A 26,108-nucleotide genomic window follows, 5' to 3' on the forward strand; every position below is an offset into this window, starting at 1 on the left:
AGAGACCTAATAGACACTGAGGAGATCAAGAAGTGATGGAAAGCATACATGAAAGAACTGTATGAAAAAGATCCTGATGAATTGGATTATGATGATGTGGTCAGTCACCCAGGGCCAGACATTCTGGAGTGGGAAGTCAAGAGGGCCTAAAAAGCACTACAGTTAATAAAGCTAGAGGATGCAATGGAATTCCAGTTCAGTTCAGTTCAGTCACTCAGTCGTGTCCGATTCTTTGCAACCCCATGAATCGCAGCACGCTAGTCCTCCCTGTCCATCACCAACTCCCGGAGTTCACTCAAACGCACGTCTATCGAGTCGGTGATGCCATCCAGCCATCTCATCCTCTGTCGTCCCCTTTTCCTCCTGCCCCCAACCCCTCCCAGCATCAGTCTTTTCCAATGAGTCAACTCTTCGCATGAGGTGGTCATAGTACTGGAGTTTTAGCTTTAGCATTGTTCCTTCCAAAGAACACCCAGGGCTGATCTACTTCAGAATGGACTGGTTGGATCTCCTTGCAGTCCAAGGGACTCTCAAGAGTCTTCTCCAACACCACAGTTCAAAAGCATCAATTCTTTGGTGCTCAGCTTTCTTCATAGTGGAACTATGCAATTCCCAAAAGGATTATGCCATCATGGTGCTGCATTCAATGTGTCAGCATATCTGGAAGACCCAGCAGAGGCCACAGAACTGCAAAGGGTCAATCTTCATCCCAATTCCCAAGAAGCGTAGTACTGAAGAATGTGCTAAGCATCTGACAATTAATAAACTTGAATAATGACAACATAGTTTCTGAAAACCATATGAAGAAGACACATAATAAAGTCAAGATTCTGGTAAAATACATATATGCTTGTAAGTAAAACTTCAGGGTAAGTGTACAACTGCAACTGGTACTAATACAGATTTAGTTCACATCTAGTAAATATATAAGAATATAAAAACAAATGATATTAGGCAAGTTGCTTGACCACTCTGTGTTCCACTTCTGAGCTGGTAATCTTAGGCAAGTTGTCTAACCCAGCTGTGCTTCCACATGTGAGCTGTGTGATCTTAGGCAAGTTTGCTAACCTCTCTTTGCTTCCACGTCTATCTTATATGATCTTAGGCAAGTTGCCTGACATCTCCTTGCTGCCTCTTCTCAGCTCTTAAGCAAGTTATCTCACTTCTCTGTGCTTCCATATCTGTGCCATGTTCAGTTCACTTCATCTCTTAGTCCTGCCTGACTCTTTGTGATGCAGGGGCTTCAGCAAGCCAGGCTTCCCTGTCCATTGCCAACTCCCAGAGCTTGCTCAAACTACTGTACAGTGATGTCATTCAACCTACTTATCCTCATTCATTCCCTTGTCCTCCTACCTTCAACCTTTCCCAGAATCTGGATCTTTTCCAGTGAGTCAGTACTTCCCATCAGGTTGCAAAAGTAAGGGAGCTTCAGCTTCAGCATCAGTACTTTCAATGAATACTAACGATTGATTGCCTTTACAGTGGACTGGTTTCATCTCCTTGCAGTCCAAGGGATTCTGAAGAGTCTTCTCCAACACCATGGTTCTAAAGCATCAGTTCTTCAGTGCTCATCTTTCTTTCCATACATGACTACTGGAAAAACCATAGCTTTGACGAGACGGAGCTTTGTTGCCAAAGTAATGTCTCTTCTTTTTCATATGCTATCCTGGTTTGTCATAAGTTTTCTTCCAAGGAATAAGCCTCTTTTAATTTCCTGGCAGCAGTCATCATCTGCAGTCATTTTGGAGCCAAAGAAAATATAGTCTGTCACTGTTTCCACTATTTCTCCATTTATTTGTTATGAAGTGATGGGACCAGATGCCATGATCTTTGTTTTTTGAAAGTTGAGCCTTACCAGCTTTGTCACTCTCCTCTTTTGCTTTCATCAAGAGGCTCTTTAGTTCCTCTTCGCTTGCTACATAAGGGTGGTGTCATGTGCATATCTGAGGTTATTGATATTTCTCCCGGTAATCTTCATTCCACCTTGTGCTTCCTCAATTCCACCTTGTGCTTCATCCAGCCTGGTGTTTTGCACTCTCTACTCTGCATATAAGTTAAATGACCATGGTGACCATACACAGCTTGTTGTATTCCATTCCCAATATGGAACCAAACTGTTGTTCCATGTCTGGTCCTAATGTTTCTTCTTGACCCACATACAGATTTCTCAGGAGGTAGGTAAGGTGGTCTGGTACTCCCATCTCTTTAAGAATATTCCACAGTTTGTTGTGATCCACTCAGACAAAGGCTTTGGTGTTGTCAATAAAGCAGAAGTAGATGTTTTTCTGAAACTCTATTGCTTTTTCTATAATGCAATGTTTGTTGGCAATTTCGTCACTGGTTCCACTGTCTTTGCTAAATCCAGATTGCATATCTGGAAGTTCTCGGTTCACAAACTGATGAAGCCTAACTTGGAGACATTTGAGCATTCCTTTGCCAGCGTGTGAGATGAGTGCCATTGTGCTGCAGTTTGAACATTCTTTGGCATTGCCTTTCTTTTGGATTGCAACAAAAACTGACATTTTCCAGTCCTGTGGCCACTGCTGAGTTTTCCAAATTTGCTGGCATATTGTGTGCAGCACTTTAACAACAACGTCTTTCAGAATTTGAAATAGCTCAACTATCTCATCACCTCCACTTGCTTTGTTCATAGTGATGCTTCCTAAGGCCGACGTGACTTTGCATTTCAGGATGTCTGGCTCTAGGTGAGTGATCACACCATCGTGGTTATCTGGGTCATTAAGACGTTTTCTGTATAGTTCTTCTGTGTATTCTTGCCCTCTTTTTTTAATATAAATTTATTTATTTTATTGGAGGCAGTATTGGTTTTTCCATACAGCAATATGAATCTGCCACGGGTGTACACGTGTTTCCCATCCTGAACCCCACCTCCCACCTCCCTCGCCATACCATCCTTCTGGGTCATCCCAGTACACCAGATCCGAGCATGCTGTATCATGCATCGAGCCTAGACTGGCGATTCATTTCACATATGATATATACATGTTTCAATGCCCTTCTCCCAAATCATCCCACCCTCGCCCTCTCCCACAGAGTCCAAAAGACTGTTCTATACATCTGTGTCTCTTTTGCTGTCTCGCATACAGGGTTATTGTTACCATCTTTCTAAATTCCATATATATGTGTTAGTGCTTTTCTTTCTGGCTTACTTGACTCTGTATAATCAGCTCCAGTTTCATCCACCTCATTAGAACTGATTCAAATGTATTCTTTTTAATGGCTGAGTAATACTCCATTGTGTATATGTACCACAGCTTTCTTATCCATACATCTGCTGATGGACATCTAGGTTGCTTCCATGTCCTGGCCATCATAAACAGTGCTGCAATGAACATTGGGGTACACATGTCTCTTTCAATTCTGGTTTCCTCAGTGTGTATGCCCAGCAGTGGGATTCCTGGGTCGTGTGGCAGTTCTATTTCCAGTTTTTTAAGGAATCTCCACACTGTTCTCCATAGTGGCTGTACTAGTTTGCATTCCCACCAACAGTGAATGAGGGTTCCCTTTTCTCCACACCCTCTCCAGCATTTATTGCTTGTAGACTTTTAGATTGCAGCTATTCTGACTGGCATGAAATGGTACCTCATTGTGCTTTTGATTTGTATTTCTCTGAGAATGAGTGATGTTGAGCATCTTTTCTTATGTTTGTTAGCCATCTGTATGTCTTCATTGGAGAAATGTCTGTTTAGGTCTTTGGCCCATTTTTTGATTGGGTCATTTATTTTTCTGGAATTGAGCTGCAGGAGTTGGTTGTAGATTTTTGAGATTAATTCTTTGTCAGTTGCTTCACTTGCTATTATTTTCTCCCATTCTGAAGGCTGTCTTTTTACCTTGCTTATAATTTCCTTTGTTGTGCATGAGCCTTTAATTTTAGCTAGGTCCCATTTGTTTAATTTTGCTTTTATTCTGGGAGGTGGGTCATAGAGGATCCTGCTCTGATGTATGTTGGAGAGTGTTTTGCCTATGTTCTCCTTTAGGAGTTTTATAGTTTCTGGTCTTACATTTTGATGTTTAATCCATTTTGAATTTATTTTTGTGTATGGTATTAGAAAGTGTTCTAGTTTCATTCTTTTACAAGTGGTTGACCAGTTTTCCCAGTACTACTTGTTAGAGAGATTGTCTTTTCTCCATTATATTTTCTTGCCTCCTTTGTCAAAGATAAGGTGTCCATAGGTGTGTGGATTTATCTCTGGGCTTTCTATTTTGTTCCATTGATCTATATTTCTGTCTTTGTGCCAGTACCATACTGTCTTAATGACTGTGGCTTTGTAGTAGACCCTGAAGTTAGGCAGGTTGATTCCTCCAGTTCCATTCTTCTTTCTCAAGATTGCTTTGGCTATTCGAGGTTTTTTTGTATTTCCATAGAAATTGTGAAATTATTTGTTCTAGCTCTGTGAAAAATACCATTGGTAGCTTGATAGGGATTGCATTGAATCTATAGATTGCTTCAGGTAGTATACTCATTTTCACTATATTGATTCTTCCAATCCATGAACACGGTATATTTCTCCATCTATTAGTGTCCTTTTTGATTTCTTTCACCACTGTTTTATACTTTTTTATATATAGGTCTTTAGTTTCTTTAGGTAGATATATCCCTAAGTATTTTGTTCTTTTCGTTGCAATGGTGAATGGATTTTTCCTTAATTTCTCTTTCTATTTTCTCATTATTAGTGTATAGGAATGCAAGGGATTTCTGTGTGTTAATTTTATGTCCTGCCACTGTACTATATTTATTAATTAGCTCTAGTAATTTTCTGGTGGAGTCTTTAGGGTTTTCTGTGTGGAGGATCATGTCATCTGGAAACAGTGAGAGTTTTATTTCTTCTTTTCCAGTTTGGATTCCTTTTATTTCTTTTTCTGCTCTGATTGCTGTGGCCAAAACTTCCAAAACTATGTTGAATAGTAGTGGTGAAAGTGGGCACCCTTGTCTTGTTCCTGACTTTAGGGGAAATGCTTTCAATTTTTCACCATTGAGGATAATGTTTGCTGTGGGTTTGTCATATATAGCTTTTATTATGTTGAGGTATGTTCCTTCTATTCCTGCTTTCTGGAGAGTTTTTATCATAAATGAATGTTGAATTTTGTCAAACTCTTTCTCTGCATCTATTGAGATAATCATATGGCTTTTATTTTTCAATTTGTTAATGTGGTGTATTACATTGTTTGATTTGCAGATATTGAAGAATCCTTACATCCCTGGGATAAAGCTCACTTGGTCATGATGTATGATCTTTTTAATGTGTTGTTGGAGTCTGATTGCTAGAATTTTGTTAAGGATTTTTGCCTCTATGTTCATCTGTGATATTGGCATGTAATTTTCTTTTTTTGTGGCATCCTTGTCACGTTTTGGTATTAGGGTGATGATGGCCTCATAGAATAAGTTTGGAAATTTACCTTCCTCTGCAATTTTTTGGAAGAGTTTGAGGATAGGTGTTAGCTCTTTTCTAAATTTTTGGTAGAATTCAGCTGTGAAGCTGTCTGGACCTGGGCTTTTGTTTGCTGGAAGATTTCTGATTACAGTTTCAATTTCCTTGCTTGTGATAGGTTTCTTAAGATTTTCTATTTTCTCCTGATTCAGTTTTGGAAAGTTGTACACTTCTAAGGCTGCAACGGACTGCTACCCCATGTCTGAGGTCAGAGGCAATGGCCGAGACTGTCAGTCTGAGATGGCGCAAAAGCAATGGAGAGGACCTACCCCAAGTCCGAGGTCAGGGGTGGCGGCCGGGAGGAGCTACCCGCTGCCCCAGGCCAGGAGCAACGGCCAGGAAGAGCTACCCCACGTCAAAGTAGCCATGGCTGCACGGGAGCAGGAGGTCCAAGAGGAGCAACCCCACGTTCAAAGTCAGGAAGGGTGGTGGTTAGGAGATACCCCTCTTCCAAGGTAAGGAGCAATGGCTGCGCTTTTCTGGAGCAGCCATGAAGAGATATTCCATGTACAAGGTAAGAGAAACCCAAATAAGATGGTAGGTGTTGCAAGAGGGCATCAGAGGGCAGATACACTGAAACCATAATCACAGAAAACTAGTCAATCTAATCACACAGACCACAGCCTTGTCTAACTCAATGAAACTAAGCCATGCCATGTGGGGTCACCCAAGACGGGCAGGTCATGGTGGAGAGGTCTGACAGAATGTGGTCCACTAGAGAAGGGAATGGCAAACCACCTCAGTATTCTTGCCTTGAGAACCCCATGAACAGTATGAAAAGGCAAAATGATAGGATACTGAAAGAGGAACTCTGCAGGTTGGTAGGTGCCCAATATGTTACTGGAGATCAGTGGAGAAATAACTAACTCCAGAAAGAATGAAGGGATGGAAACAAAGCAAAAACAAAACCCAGTTGTGGATGTGACTGGTGATAGAAGCAAGGTCCGATGCTGTAAAGAACAATATTGCACAGGAACCTGGAATGTTAGGTCCATGAATCAAGGAAAATTGGAAGTGGTCAAACAGGAGATGGCAAGAGTGAACATCAACATTCTAGGAATCAGTGAACTAAAATGGACTGGAATGGGTGAATTTAACTCAGATGACCATGATATCTACTACTGTGGGCGGGGATCCCTTAGAGGAAATGGAGTAGCCATCATGGTCAACAAAAGCGTCCAAAATGCAGTACTTGGATGCAATCTCAAAAAGACAGAATGATCTCTGTTCATTTCCAAGGCAAACCATTCAATATCACAGTAATTCAAGCCTATGCCCCAACTAGTGGTGCTGAAGAAGCTGAAGTTGAACGGTTCTATGAAGACCTACAGGACCTTTTAGAACTAACACCCAAAAAAGATGTCCTTTTCATTATAGTGGACTGGAATGCAAAAGTAGGAAGTCAAGAAATACCTGGAGTAACATGCAAATTTGGCCTTGAAATATGGAATGAAGCAGGGCTAAGGCTAATAAAGATTTGCCAAGAGAACGCACTGGTCATAGTAAACACCCTCTTCCAGCAACACAAGAGAAGACTCTACACTTGGACATCACCAGATGGTCGACACCGAAATCAGATTGATTATATTATTTGCAGGCAAAGATGGAAAAGCTCTATACAGCCAGCAAAAAAAAAAAAAAAAAAAAAAAAGACTGGGAGGTGACTGTGGCTCAGATCATGAACTTCTTATTGCCAAATTCAGATTTAAATTGAAGAAAGTAGGGAAAACCACTAGGCCATTCAGGAATGATCTAAATCAAATTCCTTATGATTATACAGTGGAAGTGAGAAATAGATTTACGGGACTAGATCTGATAGGTAGAGTGCCTGATGAACTATGGACAGAGGTTTGTCTGGGGAGGCCTTACAAATAGCTGAGAAAAGAAGAGAAGTGAAAAGCAAAGGAGAAAAAAAAAGATATAAGCATCTGAATGCAGAGTTCCAAAGAATAGCAAGGAGAGATAAGAAAGCCTTCCTCATCAATCAATGCAAAGAAATAGAGGAAAACAGCAGAATGGGAAAGACTAGAGACCTCTTCAAGAAATTAGAGATACCAAGGGAACATTTAATCCAAAGATAGGCTTGATAAAGGACAGAAAGGGTATGGACCTAACAGAAGCAGAAGATATTAAGAAGAGGTGGCAAGAATACACAGAGGAACTGTACAAAAATATCTTCACAACCAAGATAATCATGGTATGATCACTCACCTAGAGCCAGACATCCTGGAATGTGAAATCAAGTGGGCCTTATAAATCATCACTATGAACAAATCTAGTGGAGATGATGGAATTCCAGTTGAGCTATTTCAAATCCTGAAAGAGGATGCTGTGAAAGTGCTGCACTCAATATGCCAGCAAATTTGGAAAACTCAGCAGTGGCCACAGGACTGGAAAAGATCAGTTTTCATTCCAATCCCAAAGAAAGGCAATGCCAAAGAATACTCGAACTACCACACAATTGCACTCATCTCACACGCTAATAAAGTAATGCTCAAAATTCTCCAGGCCAGGGTTCAGCAATACGTGAACCATGAACTTCCAGATGTTCAAGCTGGTTTTAGAAAAGGCAGAGGAACAAGAGATCAAATTGCCAACATCCTCTGGATCATGGAAAAAGCAAGAGAGTTCCAGAAAAACATCTATTTCTGCTTTATTGACTATGCCAAATCCTTTGACTTTGTGGATCACAATAAACTGTGTAAAATTCTGAAAGAGATGGGAATACCAGACCACCTGACCTGCCTCTTGAGAAACCGATATGCAGATCAAGAAGCAACAGTTAGAATGGGACATGGAACAACAAACTGGTTCCAAATAGGAAAAGGAGTACATCAAGGCTGTATATTGTCACCCTGCTTATTTAACTTATATGCAGAGTACATCATGAGAATCGCTGGGCTGGAAGAAGCACAAGCTGGAATCAAGATTGCCGAGAGAGATATCAATAACCTCAGATATGCAGATGACACCACCCTCATGGCAAAAAGTGAAGTGGAACTAAAAAGCCTCTTGAAGGAAGTGAAAGAAGAAAGTAAAAATGTTGGCTTAAAGCACAACATTCAGAAAACTAAGATTATGGCATCTGGTCCTTTCACTTCATGGGAAATAGATGGAGAAACAGTGGAAACAGTGTCAGAGTTTATTTTGGGGGGCTCCAAAATCACTGCAGATGGTGACTGCAGCCATGAAATTAAAAGATGCTTACTCCTTGGAAGGAAAGTTATGACCCATCTAGATAGCATATTAAAAAGCAGACACAGTACTTTTCCAGCAAAGTTCCATCTAGTCAAGGCTGTGGTTTTTCCAGTGGTCATGTATGGATGTGAGAGTTGGACTGTGAAGAAAGCCGAGTGCCAAAGAATTGATGCTTTTGAACTGTGGTGTTGGAGAAGACTCTTGAGAGTCCCTTGGACTCCAAGGAGATCCAACCAGTCCATTCTAAAGGAGATCAGCCCTGGGTGTTCTTTGGAAGGAACGATCCTAAAGCTAAAACTCCAATACTTTGGCCACATCATGTGAAGAGTTGATTCATCGAAAAAGACTCTGATGCTGGGAGGGTTTGGGGGCAGGAGGAGAAGGGACGACAGACGATGAGATGGCTGGATGGCATCACTGACTCGATGGATGTGAGTTTGAGTGAACTCCGGGAGTTGGTGATGGACACGGACGCCTGGCATGCTGCAATTCATGGTGTCACAAAGAGCTGGACACGACTGAGTGACTGAATTGAACTGAAATGAGTAATTTGTCCATTTCTTTCAATAGTCCATTTTATTGGCATACAATTGCTGATAGTAGTCTCTTATGATCCTTTGCATTTCTGTGTTGTCTGTTGTTGTCTGCTGATTTTCATTTCTAATTTTATCGATTTGATTTTTCTCCCGTTGTTTCTTGATGAGTCTGGCTAATGGTTTGTCAATTTTATTTATCCTCTCAAAGAATCATCTTTTGTCTTTGTTGATTTTTGCTATGGTCTCTTTTGTTTCTTTTGCATTTATTTCTTCCCTAATTTTTTTTAATTTTATTTTATTTTTAAACTTTACAATATTGTATTAGTTTTGCCAAACATCGAAATGAATCCACCACAGGTGTACCCGTGCTCCCCATCCTGAACCCTCCTCCCTCCTCCCTCCCCATACCCTCTCTCTGGGTCGTCCCAGTGCACCAGCCCCAAGCATCCAGTATCGTGCATCAAACTTGGACTGGCGACTCGTTTCATACATGATATCATACATGTTTCAATGCCACTCTCCCAAATCACCCCACCCTCTCCCTCTCCCACAGAGTCCATAAGACTGATCTATACATCAGTGTCTCTTTTGCTGTCTCGTACACAGGGTTATTGTTACCATCTTTCTAAATTCCATATATATGAGTTAGTATACTGTATTGGTGTTTTTCTTTCTGGCTTACTTCACTCTGTATAATAGGTTCCAGTTTCATTACCTCATTAGAACTGATTCAAATGTATTCTTTTTAATGGCTGCGTAATACTCCATTGTGTATATGTACCACAGCTTTCTTATCCATTCATCTGCTGATGGACATCTAGGTTGCTTCCATGTCCTGGCTATTATAAACAGTGCTGCAATGAACATTGGGGTACACGTGTCTCTTTCCCTTCTGGTTTCCTCAGTGTGTATGCCCAGCAGTGGGATTGCTGGATCATAAGGCAGTTCTATTTCCAGTTTTTTAAGGAATCTCCACAATGTTCTCCATAGTGTCTGCCCTAGTTTATAAGATTTCTTTCCTTCTACTAACCCTCGGGTTCTTCATTTCTTCCTTTTCTAGTTACTTTAGATGTAGAGTTATGTTATTTATTTGACTTTTTTCTTGTTTCTTGAGGTATGCCTGTATTGCTATGAACTTTCCCCTTAGCACTGCTTTTACAGTGTCCCACAGGTTTTGGGTTGTTGTGTTTTCATTTTCATTCATTTATATGCATATTTTGATTTTTTTTTTATTTCTTCTGTGATTTGTTGGTTATTCAGCAGCGTGTTGTTCAGCCTCCATATGTTGGAATTTTTAATAGTTTTTTCTCCTGTAATTGAGATCTAATCTTACTGCATTGTGGTCAGAAAAGATGCTTGGAATGATTTCAATTTTTTTGAATTTACCAAGGCTAGATTTATGGCCCAGGATGTGATCTATCCTGGAGAAGGTTCCATGTGTGCTTGAGAAAAAGGTGAAATTCATTGTTTTGGGGTGAAATGTCCTATAAATATCAATTACATCTAACTGGTCTATTGTATCATTTAAAGTTTATGTTTCCTTGTTAATTTTCTGTTTAGTTGACCTATCCATAGGTGTGAGTGGGATATTAAAGTCTCCCACTCTTGTTGTGTTATTGTTAAATTCCCCTTTCATACTTGCTAGCATTTGTCTTACGTATTGAGGTGCTCCTATGTTGGGTGCATATATATTTATAATTATTATATATTCTTCTTGGATTGATCCTTTGAGCATTATGTAGTGTCCTTCTTTGTCTCTATTCACAGCCTTTGTCTTAAAGTCTATATTATCTGATATGAGTATTGCTATTCCTGCTTTCTTTTGGTCTCTATTTGTGTGGAATAACTTTTTCCAGCCCTTCACTTTCAGTCTGTATGTGTCCCTTGTTTTAAGGTGGGTCTCTTGTAGACAACATACATAAGGGTCTTGTTTTTGTATCCATTCAGCCAGTCTTTGTCTTTTGGTGGGGCATTCAATCCATTTACATTTAAGACAATTATTGATAAGTATGATCCCATTGCCATTTACTTTATTATTTAGGGTTCAAGTTTGTTTATACACGCTTTTTGGGTTTCCTGTCTAGAGAAAATTCTTTAGCATTTGTTGGAGAGCTGGTCTGCTGGTGCTGAATTCTCTCAGTTTTCGCTTGTCTGTAAAGCTTTTGATTTCTCCTTCATATTTGAATGAGATCCTTGCTGGGTACAGTAATCTGGGCTGTAGGTTATTTTCCTTCATCACTATAGGTATGTCCTGCCATTCCCTCCTGGCCTGAAGATTTTCTATTGAAAGATCAGCTGTTGTCCTTATGGAATCCCCTTGTGTGCTATTTGTTGTTTTTCCCTCACTGCTTTTAATATTTTTCTTTGTGTTGTATCTTTCTTAATGTGATTAATATGTGTTTTGGGGTGTTTCACCTTGGGTTTATCCTGTTTAGGACTGGGTTCCTTGGACTTGGGTGATTATTTCCTTCCCCATTTTAGGGAAGTTTTCAACTATTATCTCCTCAAGTATTTTCTCATGGTCTTTCTTTTTGTCTTTTTCTTCTGGGACTCTTACAATTCGAATGTTGGGGTGTTTAACATTGTCCCAGAGATCTGTGAGATTGTCCTCATTTCTTTTAATTCGTTTTTCTTTTTTCCTCTCTGATTCATTTATTTCTACCATTCTATCGTCTACCTCACTAATCCTATCTTCTACCTCCTTTATTCTACTATTTGTTCCCTCCAGAGTGTTTTTGATCTCATTTATTGCATTATTCATTATATTCATTATATATGACTCTTTATTATTTCTTCTAGGTCTTTGTTAAACCTTTCTTGCATCTTCTCAATTCTTGTCTCCAGGCTATTTATCTGTGATTCCATTTTGATTTCAAGATTTTGGATCATTTTCACTATCATTATTTGGAATTCTTTATTGGGTAGATTCCCTATCTCTTCCTCTTTTGTTTGGTTTGGTGGGCATTTATCCTGTGCCTTTACCTTCTGGGTATTCCTCTGTCTCTTCATCTTGTTTATATTGCTGTGTTTGGGGTGGCCTTTCTGTATTCTGGCAGTTTGAGGACTTCTCTTTATTGTGGAGCTTCCTCACTGTGGGTGGGGTTGTATGGGTGGCTTGTCAAGGTTTCCTGGTTAGGGAAGCTTGTGTTGGTGTTCTGGTGGGTGGAGCTGGATTTCTCCTCTCTGGAGTGCAATGAAGTGTCCAGTAATGAGTTATGAGATGTCAATGCATTTGGAGTGACTTTGGGCAGCCTGTATATTGAAGCTCAGGGCTATGTCCCTGTGTTGCTGGAGAATTTGCATGGTATGTCTTGCTCTGGAACTTGTTGGCCCTTGGGTGGTGCTTGGTTTCAGGGTAGGTTTGGAGGCGTTTGATGAGCTCCCGTCGATTAATGTTCCCTGGAGTCAGGAGTTCTCTGGTGTTCTCAGGATTTGGACTTAAGCCTCCTGCTTCTGGTTTTCAATCTTATTCTTACAGTAGCCTCAAGACTTCTCCATCTATACAGCGCTGTTGTTAAAGATGAAAAGTTTCTCCACAGTGAGGGATACCCAGAGAGGTTCACAGAGTTACATGGAGAAGAGAAGAGGAAGGTGGGAGTTAGAGGTGACCCAAATGAGATGAGGTGGAATCAAAAGAGGAGAGAGCAAGCTAGCCAGTAATCAATTCCTTATATGCACCCCACAACTGGACCACTCAGAGATGTTCACAGAGTTATACAGAGAAGAGGGAGGAAGGAGACAGAGGTGGCCAGGAGGATAAAGGGGGAAATCAAAAGGAGAGAGACAGATCCAGCCAGTAATAAGTTCCCTAAGTGTTCTCCACCATCTGGAACACACAAAGAGATTCACAGAGTTGTGTAGAGAAGAGAAAGGGGGAGGGAGGAGATCGAGGCAACCTGGTGGAGAAAAAGGAGAGTCTAAAGGGGGAGAGAGCAGTCAAGCCAGTAATCTCACTCCCAAGTAAAAATGGGTACTGAAGATTGGGTTCTTAAAGGTACAAAGTTGATAACAAATGCCAAAAAGCAAAGATTGAAAATCTAGAGTAGAAGTTGGATTTTCAAAAATACAATATTAACAAAAAAATTAAAATAAAAACAAAGTCACAAAAATTCTAATATATATATACATATAAATTTTGCTTAAAAAACAGGGTCTCTTTTTTATGCAAAGTAATAATAGGTTATAAAAATGAAAATTAAAGAAGTAATGGAGGACTTAAAAATAAAAAAAAATTAAAGAATGATAGTAAAAAATAGTAAAAATATATCTAGAACTTTCTCTGGTGTTGTTGTGGGCAGTGAGGGGGTCAGTTCATTTTCAGATAGTTCCTTGATCCGGCTTATACTTCTCAAGATCTATAGGCCCCTTCCTATGTAGTTGGTGCTAACCACAGGGTTTTAACCTATTGTACCTGTCACTTCCAAGGAGGTTCCCTCTGTTTTAGCTTCTTCTGTTTGCTGGTCTCTTCAGTGTCTAATTTCCACCCTGACACAAGGGGGCGGTGGTGAACACTTTTTTAGGCTCACTTGTTCAGTCCTGCTGTGGGGAGGGAGGGACGCTGCAAATAACACTGGAGTGTGCTCACAGTGTCTCGGCCAAACTGGGTTTGCCCCCGCTCAGGGCGTGTGTGCTTTCCCTGTCTACACTGCTTAGGCTCTAGGTTGCTCTGCCAGGAAATGTCTGAGGCTGGCCCTGCATTGTATGCACTTCCCAGGTCTAAGCCGCTCAGGTTCAGGTACTCAGGTAGTCCTCAGAGGCGCAGACTCAGTTGGGCCTGAGTTTTGTGCCCTTCCCAGATCTGAGCAGCTCGGGTCACCATTTGTTTGGTGAGCACGGTTGCTGCGACTTATTGCCTCTCCCGTCCCTGCCACTAGGTTTTCTGGGTGTACAACCAGTGTACCTTCTAAGCGGATGTTGACTGTCCAGAATCCCAAGAAGTCTTGGTTAGCAATGAAACCTGCTTGCAGTTTGGTAGATAATGCCTTGCTGGGGCTGTGATTGCCCCCTTCCAGCTCTGGCTGCCCTCACCTGCCTGTCACTGGAGGGGGATAGGCTGGCCTGCAGTGGGCTAGCTCTGCTCAGTCCTTTGTTCTGTCAGCGGGCCTGACGGTGTCTTAGGTTAGGGCTTTTCGCATGATAGCTATCCCACAGTTTGGTTTGCTAGCCCAAGTTAATTCCCTCAGATTACCCTCGGGGCATTCAGGCCTGGTCTTTACTCGAAGCAATGCAGCCTGCACCTCCCTGCCCAGCCCCCACTTTCTAGTGGCGGACGCAGGCGTCTGTGCTACTTCTCTACTGGGGGAGTTAGCATTGGGCACATAACCTGTGGGTTTAATTATTTATTTATTTTTCCTCCTGATTATGTTGCCCTCTGTGGTTCCAAGGCTCATCACAGACTCGGCAGTGAGAGTGTTTCCTGGTGTTTGGAAACTTCTCTCTTTTTTAAGACTCCCTTTCCAGAACAGAGCTCCGTCCCTACCTCTTTTGCCTCTCTTTTTGTCTTTTATATTTTTTTCTATCTCCTTTCAAAGACAGTGGGCTGATTTTCTGGGTGCCTGATGTCCTCTGCCAGCATTCAGAAGTTGTTTTGTGGAATTTACTCAGCGTTCAAATGTTCTTCTGATGAATTTGTGGGGGAGAAAGTGGTCTCCCTGTCCTATTCCCCCGCCATTTTAGGACCACCCCTTGCCCTCTTCTTAATATCTTCTGCTTCTGTTAAGTCCATAAAGTTTCTGTGTTTTATTGTGCCTTTATTTGCATGAAATATCCCCTGTGATATCTGCAATTTTCTTGAAGAGGTTCCTATTCTTTCCCATTCAATTTTTTCCCTCTATTTCTTTGCACTGATCACTGAGGAGGCTTTCTTATCTCTCCTTGTTATTCTTTGGAACTCTGCATTCAGATGGGTATATCTTTCATTTTCTCCTTTGCCTTTCACTTCTATTCTTTGCTCACTTATTTGTAAGGCCTCCTCAGACAACCATTTTGCTCTTTTCAGTTTCTTTCACAGGAATGGTCTTGATCGCCGCATCCTATGCAATATCATGAACTTCTGTCCATAGTTCTTCCTGCACTCTGTCTATCAGATTTAATCCCATGAATCTATCTGTCACTTCCACTGTAAAACTGTAAGGGATTTGATGTAGGTTGTACCTGAATTGTCTCATGGTTTTCCCTATTTCTTCAGTTTAAGTCTGAATTTGGCAATCAGTAGTTCATGATTTGAGCCAGAGTCAGCTCCAAGTGTTCTTTTTGCTCACTGTATAGAGTTTCTCCATCTTTGGCTGCAAGAAACACAATCATTCTAACTTTGGTATTGACCACCTGATGAGGTCCATGTTTTCTGTCGTCTCTGGTGTTGTTGGAAGAAGTTGTTTCCTATGACCAGTGCATTCTCTTGGCAAAATTCTATTAGTCTTCACCCTGCTTTTCATTTTTTACTGCAAGGCCAAACTTGCTTGGTATGGCAGGTATATCTTGACATCTTGCTTTTGCATTCCAGGAAATCTGGACAAAAAGGTCATCTTTTTTGGTGTTAGTTCTAGAAGATCTTGTAAGTACTCATAGAACCATTCAACTTCAGCTTCTTTGACGTTGGTCGTTGGGGTGTAGACTTGGATTACTGTGATACTGAATGATTTCTCTTGGAAACAAAGGGATCTTTTTGTCATTTTTGAGATTGCACCTATCCCATCGGAGGCAAGTAGCCTAACCTGTCTGTGCTTCCATAGCTCAGCTGTGTGATCTTAGGCATGTTGCCTGGCCTTTCTGTTCTTTCACTTCTGAGCTCTGTGATCTTAGCCAAGTTGCCTGTATGTACCATTCTTACATATCTGGGCTGTGTGAACTTAGGCAAGTTGCCTAAACTTTCTGTGCTTCCGCATCTGAGCTGTGTAATCTTAGGCAAGTTTGCTAACCTCCTTGCTTCCACTTCTGAACTGTGTGAACTTAGGTAAGTTGCCTGATCTCTCTGTGCTTCCACTTATGATCTGTGTTCTTCGTCAAATTGCCTGACGTCTCTGTGCTTCCATATCTGAGCTTTATGATCTTAGGCAAGTATCCTGACCTCTCTGTGCTTCCACTTCTGAGCTGCATGATCTTAGATAAGTTTTATAACCTCCTGTTCTTCCCCTTAGGAACTGTGTGATATTACTCAAGTTTTCTGAACTCACTGTGCTTCCAGTTCTGAGATATTTGATCTTACGGAAGTTCCCTAACCACTTTGTGCTTCCACGTATGATCTGTATGATCCTGGAAAGTTACCTAACATCTCTGTGCCTCCATTTCTGAGCTTTGTGATCTTATGCAAGATTCCTGATATCTCTGTGCTTCCACTTTGAGTTGTGTGCTCTTAGGCAAGTTTCATGACTTCTCTGTGCTTGCACATTTGAGTGGTATGATCTTAGGCATGTTTCCTGACCTCTCTGTGCTTCTACTATAGAGCTGTGTGATGTTACATAAGTTGCCTGAGGTCTCTGTGCTTCCACATCTAAGCTGTGTGATTTTAGGCAACTTGCCTGACCTCTCTGTGCTTCCAGATCTGAACTGTTTGATATTAGGGAAATTACCTGACCTCTCTGCACTCCCACATCTCAACTGTAAGATCTTCAGGGAGTGAAGTGACCTTTCTGTGCTTATACTTCTGAGCTGTGTGGTTTTAGGCAAGTTCCCTACCTCTGTTCTTCCACATGTCAGTTGTGTGATCTTAGGCAATTTGTCTGACCGCTCTGTGGTTCCACGTGTGATGTGTGTTATATTAGCAGCTTACCTGTCCTCTGTTGCTTCCTCCTCTGAGCAGTTAGATCTGAGGGCAGTTGCCTGAACTCTCTGTGCTTCCACATCAGAGCTGTGTGTTCTTAGGCAAGATGCTGACAGCTCTGGGCTTCCACATTTGAGCTGTATGATCTTAGGCAAGTTTCCTGACCTCTCTGCTGTTCCACATACAAGGTATGTGATCTTGTCCAAGGTACCTGACCTCTCTGTGCTTCCACTTCTGACCTATGTGATCTTCAGCACGTTGGCTGACCATTATGGGCTGTGTGATCTTAAAAAACTTATCTGACCTCCCTGTGTTTCCACTTTGGAGCTGTGTGGATTTCCTCAAGTCTTCTGACCTCTCTGTGTTTCTGCATCTGAGCTGTGTGATCTCAGGCAAGTTATTTGACCTGTTTGATCTTAGGCAAATTGAATGACCTCTCTGTGCTTCCACTTCAGAGCTATTTCATCTAAAGGAAGTTGTCTGAACTCTCTAATGGCTTTCCTGTCCATCACGAACTCCCATCCCTTGCTCAAACTCCTGTACATATAGTCAGAGATGCCGTACAACTTACTCATTCTCTGCCTTCACTTTGGCCTCCTGCAATCAAACTTTCCCAGAATTTGGGTCTTTTCCAATGAGTCAGTTTTTCGCATCAGGTGGCCAAAGTATTGGCACTTCAGCTCCAGCATCAGTCTTTTCAATGAACATTCAGGACTGATTTCCTTTAGGATGGACTGGTTTAATCTCCTTGAACTTCAAGAGACTCCCAAGAGTCTTCTCCAGTACCCCAGTTCAAAAGCATCATTTCTTTGGTGCTCAGCTTTCTTTACTGTCCAGCTCTCACATTCTTATATGACTACTGGAAAAACCATAGCTTTGACTAGACAGACCCTTGTCAGCAATGTAATGTCTCTGCTTTTTCATATGGTGTCTAGATTCGTCAGAGCTTTTCTTCCAGGGAGAAGAGTCTTTTAATTTCCTGGCTGCAATTACCATCTGCAGTCATTTTGGAGCCCAAGAAAATAAAGTCTGATACTGTTTTCACTGTTTGACATCTATTTGTCATGAAGTGATGGGACCATATGCCATGATCTTCATTTTTTGAATGTTGAGTTTTAAACCAGCTTTTTCAGTCTCCTCTTTCACTTTCATCAAGAGACTCTAGTTCCTCTTTGCTTCCTGCCATAAGGGTGTTGTCATCTGCATATCTGAGGTTATTGATGTCTCCCAGCAATCTCGATACCACCTTGTGCTTCATTCAGCCCAGCGTTTTGCAAGATGTACTCTGCATATAAATTAAAAGAGAAGGGTGACCCTATACAGGCTGTCGCACTCCTTTCTCAGTTTAGAACCTGTCTGCTGTTTCATGTCCAGTTCTAATTGTTACTTCTTGACCCGCATACTGATTTCTCTGGAGGCAGGTAAGGTGATTTTGTATTCTGATCTCTTGAAGAATGTTCCAGAGTTTGTTTTGATCCCCACAGTCAGCAGCTTTAGTGTAGTCAATTAAGCAGAAGTAAATGTTTTTCTGGAACTCTCTTGGTTTTCTATGATCCAATGGATGTTTGCAATTTGTATCTGGTTCCTCCGCCTTTGTTAAATCCAGCTTGAATATCTGGATGTTCTCAGTTCATGTACTGTTGAAGCCTAGCTTGGAGAATTCGGAGCATTCCTTTGCTAGTGTGTGAGATGGGTGCCATTGTACGGTAGATTGAATGTTCTTTGTCATTGCCTTTCTTTAGGATTGCAATGGAAACACCTTTTCCAGTCCTGTGGTCACTGCTGAGTTTTCCATGTTTCCTGGCATGTTGAGTGCAGCACTTCTACAGCATCATTTTTTTGGATTTGAAATAGTTCAACTGGAATCCCATCACCTCCACTAGCTTTGTTCATAGTGATGTTTCCTCAGGCCCATGTGACTTTACATTCCAGGATATCTGGCTCTAGGTGAGTAATCACACTATCATGGTTATCTTTTTTGTATAGTTTGTATAAGATCTTTTTTGTATAGTTCTTCTGTATATTATTGCCACCTCTTCTTAATACTGTCTGCTTCTTTTAGGTCCATACTGTTTCTGTCCTTTATTGTGCCTGTATCTTCCATTTCTTTTACTTAGGTTTGAGAGATTAAAGATGTCATCGGAAGAGATTCACACTATATGGGGAAAAAAAAAAAAAAAAAAAACTCAAGTAGTAGTGGTTTGCCATTGAGCTGCCTTTTACACTGGTGGTGGGAATATTTTCAGTGCTCTAATGAATAAGTTCACCAGTATACTGCAGCCTTACTTTGTATTAGGTCAACCCATGGTAAACACTCTGTATTTATATACCTTCATGTTAAGGAACAATGCTGAGTTATTTTCCTTCCATTTCAAATAATGACTAACATTTATATTGATAAAGTTATAGTACTCTTAAGTCCAGCAATATTTTGCCTCATTCTCAATGTTGCTTAGTTTGTATTTCTATTTTTGTCTTCTGGGAAAGTTTATTTTGTTTTTTTAATATTTTATTTTATATTGGAGTATAATTGGTTAGCAATGTTGTGTTATGCTAAGGTGTACAGCAGAGTGATTCAGTTATACATATATCTATTCTTTTTCATATTATTTTCCCATTTAGGTTCTTACAGAGTATTCAGCAGAGTTCCTTGTGGTATAGAGTAGGTCTTTGTTGGTTATCCATTTTAAATAGAGCAGTGTGTACATGTCAATCCCAAACATATTTAATGGAAATATGTCTTTATCATAAGTCACTTTAAATCAGTGTTGGAATTAAACAGAATGTACATTTTACTAATGATAACATATTAATTAGAAAAATATTCATTAGATACATTACAAGACATTCAAATACAAGTGTCTTAAGATTTCCCTTCTCTTGAAAATCAGAAGCATAGGAAAATATCAAGTAAAAGTCTTCTCCCTAAGTGAACTAGCACACTCTCTTTACTGACAGAAAAATAAGAATATTGATAAGTGAACTAGAAGACTCTAAGTTAAACTAGTTAAAACCAAACATGAGATTTTCTATAAGTTGATGTTTGATCAAGGTGCTTGCTGATTTATCTTCTCTGTTTATAGAGTATATCGAAGAGCATTTGGACTTTCATAATTACAAAATACACTGAGAGAAATTATTGTGTTACCAATAGCAAACAGTTTAGTTACTGTTCTTTTTAAAATATCTTTTCTTCAATAACTATACCAAAACACTTTACAATTATTCTGTTTCTACCATTATGTATGGATTCATTTGAATCTCAATGGAAAAGAGGCTCAGACTATTCAAAACTTGAATAATGAGCATGCATTTTTTCAAAACTATATGAAGAAAACACATAGCAAAGTCAAGATTCTGATAAAACACATATAAACTTATAATAAAATTTCAGGGTAAACATACAACTGCAACTGCTACTGACACAGATTTGGTCAACACCTACTAAGTATATAAGAGAATATAAACAAACAACAACAAAAAAAAAAAAACAGGAGAAAAGTTCAAGCTGAATTTAAGCTTTTGTGTGGAGGCAGTCAACATTAGTGGACAAACCCATATTCAGGAAAAGAAAATGTGGTCAGTGTTGTTCAACTAAAAATAAATATTTTCCAATATACATGATATCAAGTTATGAGTCTTTCATGAAAAAATTATTAGAGGACTAATTACTTTAGCAGCAGAAGTTTTGCTGAGCAGAAGATGTATTTAAACCCCAGATTAAAGATAAAACTCCTGAAGAACTGGTAATAAAACACAATGGAAATGCTGCAATGGAAATATGGAAATAAGATAACTTTTTAGAGTAGACTGGTGAAATTAAAACAATGAGATACCATTACACATTTATTGGAATGGTCAAATACAAAAATCTGACAAACCAATCACTGGCAAAGATGAGGAACAACAGGAACTCTCATTCAGTGTTAATGGATTGCAGACTGGTAGAGTCACTTTGCAAGCAATTTCTTACAGAGCTAAACGTTGTCATACCCCATAATCTAACAATTATTCCCCTAGATAGTTCACCAAATGATTTGACAGCTAATTGCCACACCAAAACATACACATGAATTTTATAACAGCTTAATTCATATTATCTCACTCTCTCTCTCATACACACACACCCACACACACACACACAAATTGGAAGCAATCAAAGTGTGCTTTAATAGACGACTGGATAAACAAACTACAATACATCAATATAACAGAATATTATTCAACAATTAAAAGAAATGAGCTATTATATCACAAAAAGAAATGGATGAAACCCAAATGAATGTTATTAAGTAAACAAGCTAGTCTGGAAAAGGTTGTACACTGCATGCTGCCAATTGAACAACATTCTAGGAAAGGTAAAATTGTACAGAGAATAAAAAATATCTGAGGCTTTTTTCTTTTGCTTCAGAATAGTTTTATTAGTTTGGATAAGGTATGTTAATGCTCAACAATTCCTCTCCTACTGTGACACACAAATCCACTCAATTGGAATCTTCATCGCCCCAGAGCTCATATACTGTAATGTTATTGGGTGCATTAAGAGGGCTGAGGTTACCACCGGTTGCCATGGAGAGTTTCAGATTCCACACACTGGGCACAAATTTTACAAGGTCCATCTCCAGCAGGGTTAAAGTATCGAGCATACCGTCTTTGTCTGGGGAAGCCATTTTTTTTGTTTGTTTGTTTGTTTTCCTTTCTCGGAGAGCCAAATGAACCAGCCTGACGAGCAACAGGAGTTTGCACATTACTCTTGCCACTCTCTCCCACCAACTCCACTGTCACATACATCAGCACAATGAAGAAAAGCCAGAGCAAGGTGATCTCAAGCCAGTCTTTGGCTTGCTCTGGTAGATTCTGTCAAATTAGAAAGTTTACTCTGCAGAGCACCTTCCCTGGAGTTCTTCGGCTTTCTCTCTCTGAGAAGTAAACATTAACGTGTAGACACAGGTAACACCCATGAAGAAGGACAGGAACCATTTGAGGGACCACGTGGTGAGCCGAGAGAAATTGCCCTTGGTGCTCTGGTCTGCCCTGGCACCTGGAGCCTGAGGACCAGCCAGGGCTGGGAACTTGGTGATGTCACAGAGGGCCCAGCCTCAGCCAGAACTCATGTGGCCATTGTGATGACTTCAGGGCAGAGCATAAGGAGGCTTGTGGGGGTCAACTGGGAGTAGGCCTTAAAGGGAAATGACGAAATTTCTAGCAGGCAACGGAAAAAGTGGTGGGAAATGACAAAATGCCATCTCCTTGCCAGTGTATTATTTCTGAAGTTGATACTTTACTGGGACGGTGGTTCCATCTTTGATTTTCATTATTCCAATAGTTGAATCCAGACTCTGGCCTAAGCGGAGCAGACCTGTGGGCATGTGCCCCTCTGGAGCAGAGAGCCAAGTGGGAAAGAAAGATACCAAATCAGAGGCCACAAACTAGGACCGACTAATGTGTTTTGTGTGGCCTACACTCTTCCTAAAAATGACTGTGGAGAGTCACTAAATCGTGCCTGACTCTTTGAGACCCCATGGACTGTAGCCCATCAGGCTCCTAAGTTCCTGGGATTTCCCAGGCAAGAATACTGGAGTAGGTTGCCATTTCCTTCTCCAGGCATAGAGGATGTTTTAGAGCAGTGATGTTATGGTAAATACATGACACTGCATATTTGTCAAAACCCTTAGAATCTCACAGCAAAAAAAGTGAATCAATGTATGCATATTAAAAACACATTTTGACATAAAAAATGGAATGCAGAATTTGACTAAACCATCTAATTATATTACAAATGTATGAGACCACCTCACTAACCTTGACTCAGGTAACTTTGGAAATAAATGGAGTTTGCAAGACTGAAAGAAAAAGCACTGTAATCTACTTGATAGTTATCTTTCTTGTAGGGGTATAGGTTAATAATCCTGATATAGAGGCACATGCATACTTGAACAGTTAAATAGATGGCACATGAGTATACATACATATAACTCTTTGTCTTGTTAGCTGAAAGTGTCTAAGAGAAATGATGTTCCCCAAAAAAGAAAGAAACAATGATGTAGAAATTAGCACAGAACTTGGTTCCCAATACTCTTTTCCAATAAAAGGAACCAGGTTCCTTGGAGAAATTACTGACTGTAGGCCTCAGAGAGGAAATATAGAAGAGGAGTCTTGGGGGGTCTTATTGAATCTAAAAGGAAGTGCTAAAAAAAAAAAAAACCTAGAGTAATGGGGTTATGTCAAATAAGACAGGAATGAGATTCCAGTGGCCAAAACTATAACAAGATGAACAACGTAATAAATTAAGTAAGTTCAGCTTTTGGGATTATACCCCAAAGTACAAAATGAATATCTATGGGTCCATACTGATATAAATAAATGACTGAATACATGTGAGACAATAGACCTATTTCCCATACAGAAGAATTTCAGATAATTGACATAAGTAATTCAGCTCTCAGGGAGATAGAGTGTAACTTCCTATTCCTGAAGAGTGAGTTACACATAGTGACTTCCTTCCAAAAAATACAACAATATGGAGAGGGAGAAAGAGTAACTTGACAGTGGAATAAGCTGACAAATGCTACTTTAGCCAGGTTGTCAAGGTCAACATGAACAGGGATAAGCCATATTGATTGTATCACGGGATGAAGAGGACACTCCACCTAGGCAGTCTTCCTCCCCAAAAATCCATGAAATGACAGTGAAAGTCACTCAGTTGTGTCTGACTCTTTGCAACCCCATGGACTATACTGTCCATGTAATTCTCTAGGCCAGAATACGGGAGTGGGTAGCCTTTCCCTTCTCTAGGGCATCTTCCCAACCCGGAGATCGAACCCAGGTCTCACACATTGCAGGTACATTCCTTACCAGCTGAGCCACAAGGGAAGCACCCTGCCCCAAAAATGTCCATAGTCTTAGGCTAATAGGAAAAACATCAGACAAATCCAAGTTGAGGAACATTTTATAAAATGCCTGACTAGTACTCCTCAAATCTATCAAGGTTATATAAAAAAAAAAAAAGGAAGCCTAGGAAATTGTCACATCCAAGAAGAGCCTAAAGAGACATGGCTACTGCATGCAACATGGGACCTGGGATGGGTTCCTAGATCAGAAAAAGGACATTAGGTAAAAACTAAGAAAATCTTTCTAGGAAAAATCTTAGAAATAAAGTAGGCACTCTAGTTTATAACAATATGCATGATATTTGGGAACTTTCTGATATATGGAAACTATCTTCACTTTTTGTAAATCTAACATAATTCTAAGTTTTTTTTAAATTCATTTTTAAGACATAGAGCAGTAGAGGCAACATTAACTTTGTTTGCTGATGACATAATTGTATACCTGGAGACTCCAAGGAGAAGTACTGTATACAGTCACATTTTCCTGTACATGGGTCGTGCAAGCAGAGAGTCAATGAACTGTGGATTAAAAATATTTACTTTAAAAAAAAAAAACTATAGAAAGTTCCAAAGATCAAAATTCAAATTTACCATGAGCTGGCCACTATTTATATATTATTTACATTGTATTAGGTATTATAAGTAATCTAGAGATGATCTAAGTATATGGGAGAATATGTGTAGTCCATATGCAAATCCTAAAATGCTATGCTACTTTTTATAAGGGACTTGAGCATCTGTGGATTTGAGTATCAGATGGTTGGCACTGGTGTCCTAGAACAAATCTTCCACAGAAATCGAGGGACAGCTGTATTTTAAGGGAATTAAGTTAAATGGCTAGATAAAAATAATAATATATAAAACAGTGTTCCTTTACACTAACAACCAATTACATTTATAAGGGAAGACACCATTTATAATAGCTACAGATAAATATTAAGAATATATTTAAGAACAAATATGCAATAGATATTTGAAGAAAATTCTGAAATCCTACAAAAAACACAATGCAATGCATGACAAAATAGAAACATATATCTTTTGGGAGTATGAAAAGATTTTATATAGATATCAATTGTTGCCAAATTAGTCTATAATTATGATAAGATTTCAAGAAAAATACTAATATGATAGGTGTGAGAAATAAGTTAATTATAAAATATATGTGGAAAAATAAACATGTAATAAGAGGCAGGACATTTCTGCAAGAGAAGACTAATGAACATGAACTGTGGTGTTGGAGAAAATTCTTGAGAGTCCCTTGGACTGCAAGGAGATCCAACCAGTCCATTCTAAAGGAGATCAGTCCTGGGTGTTCTTTGGAAGGACTGATGCTAAAGCTGAAACTCCAATACTTTGGCCACCTCATGCAGAGTTGACTCATTGGAAAAGACTCTGATGCTGGGAGGGATTGGGGGCAGGAGGAGAAGGGGACGACAGAGGATGAGATGGCTGGATGGCATCACCGACTCGATGGACATGAGTTTGAGTGAACTCCAGGAGTTGGTGATGGACAGGGAGGCCTGGCGTGCTGCAATTCATGGGGTCGCAAAGAGTCGGACACGACTGAGTGACTGAACTGAACTGAGTTTTGGCACTGGAGTAATACTTCCTCATAGAATGAGCTGGGAAATGTTCCTTTCCACTTCTGTGAATACATCTTGAATGCATGTATGGAGAATTGGCATGACTTAGTTGAAATGCTTTAAATCTGTTGAAATGAAATGTTTGGAAGAAATCAGCAGTGAGACTATCTGGATCTAGGTAGGGTAGGGGGGCTTTTGTGAGGTGGGTTTGGAAGAAGTTTAAAATTTACTAATTTTATCTCTTTGCTCCTCAGATTTTCATTTTCTTCTTGAGTCAATTTCAGTCATTTGTATATTTCTAGCAGTTTCTCCATTTGATCTAAATTTTCTAATTAGCACCATGGTATTCCTTTACAATTATATTTATTTCTCTAAAGTTAGTAATTTTCCTTTTTTATTCCTAATTTTAGTAATTTGAGTCTTTTCCCTCCCTTAATCAATATCACTAAAGTTGTGTCAATTTATTGACCTTTCAAGTGTCAACTGTATTTTCTACTTTCTCTTGTGATTCTTTGTTTGACCCTTTGTTTATGTAGGGATATGTTGCTTAACTTCCACATATTTGTCTGTTTCTCAAAATGTTTTGATTTCTAATTTCACTTTATTCAGAGGGCATACTTAATATGATTTGAACCCTTTCATATTTATTTAGATTTGTCTTATGTTCTAGCATATAGGACATAAGACAT

General features: G+C 39.8%; 1 pseudogene; it reads left to right on the plus strand.

The window, feature by feature from the left end:
• The first annotated feature begins 6,371 nt into the window (after positions 1–6,371).
• On the plus strand, positions 6,372–7,190 carry LOC123465430 (annotated as a pseudogene).
• Positions 7,191–26,108: the final 18,918 nt, after the last annotated feature.

The sequence above is a fragment of the Bubalus bubalis genome, chromosome X (genome assembly GCF_019923935.1).
Source record: "Bubalus bubalis isolate 160015118507 breed Murrah chromosome X, NDDB_SH_1, whole genome shotgun sequence".
In the NCBI taxonomy this organism is placed as follows: Eukaryota; Metazoa; Chordata; class Mammalia; order Artiodactyla; family Bovidae; genus Bubalus; species Bubalus bubalis.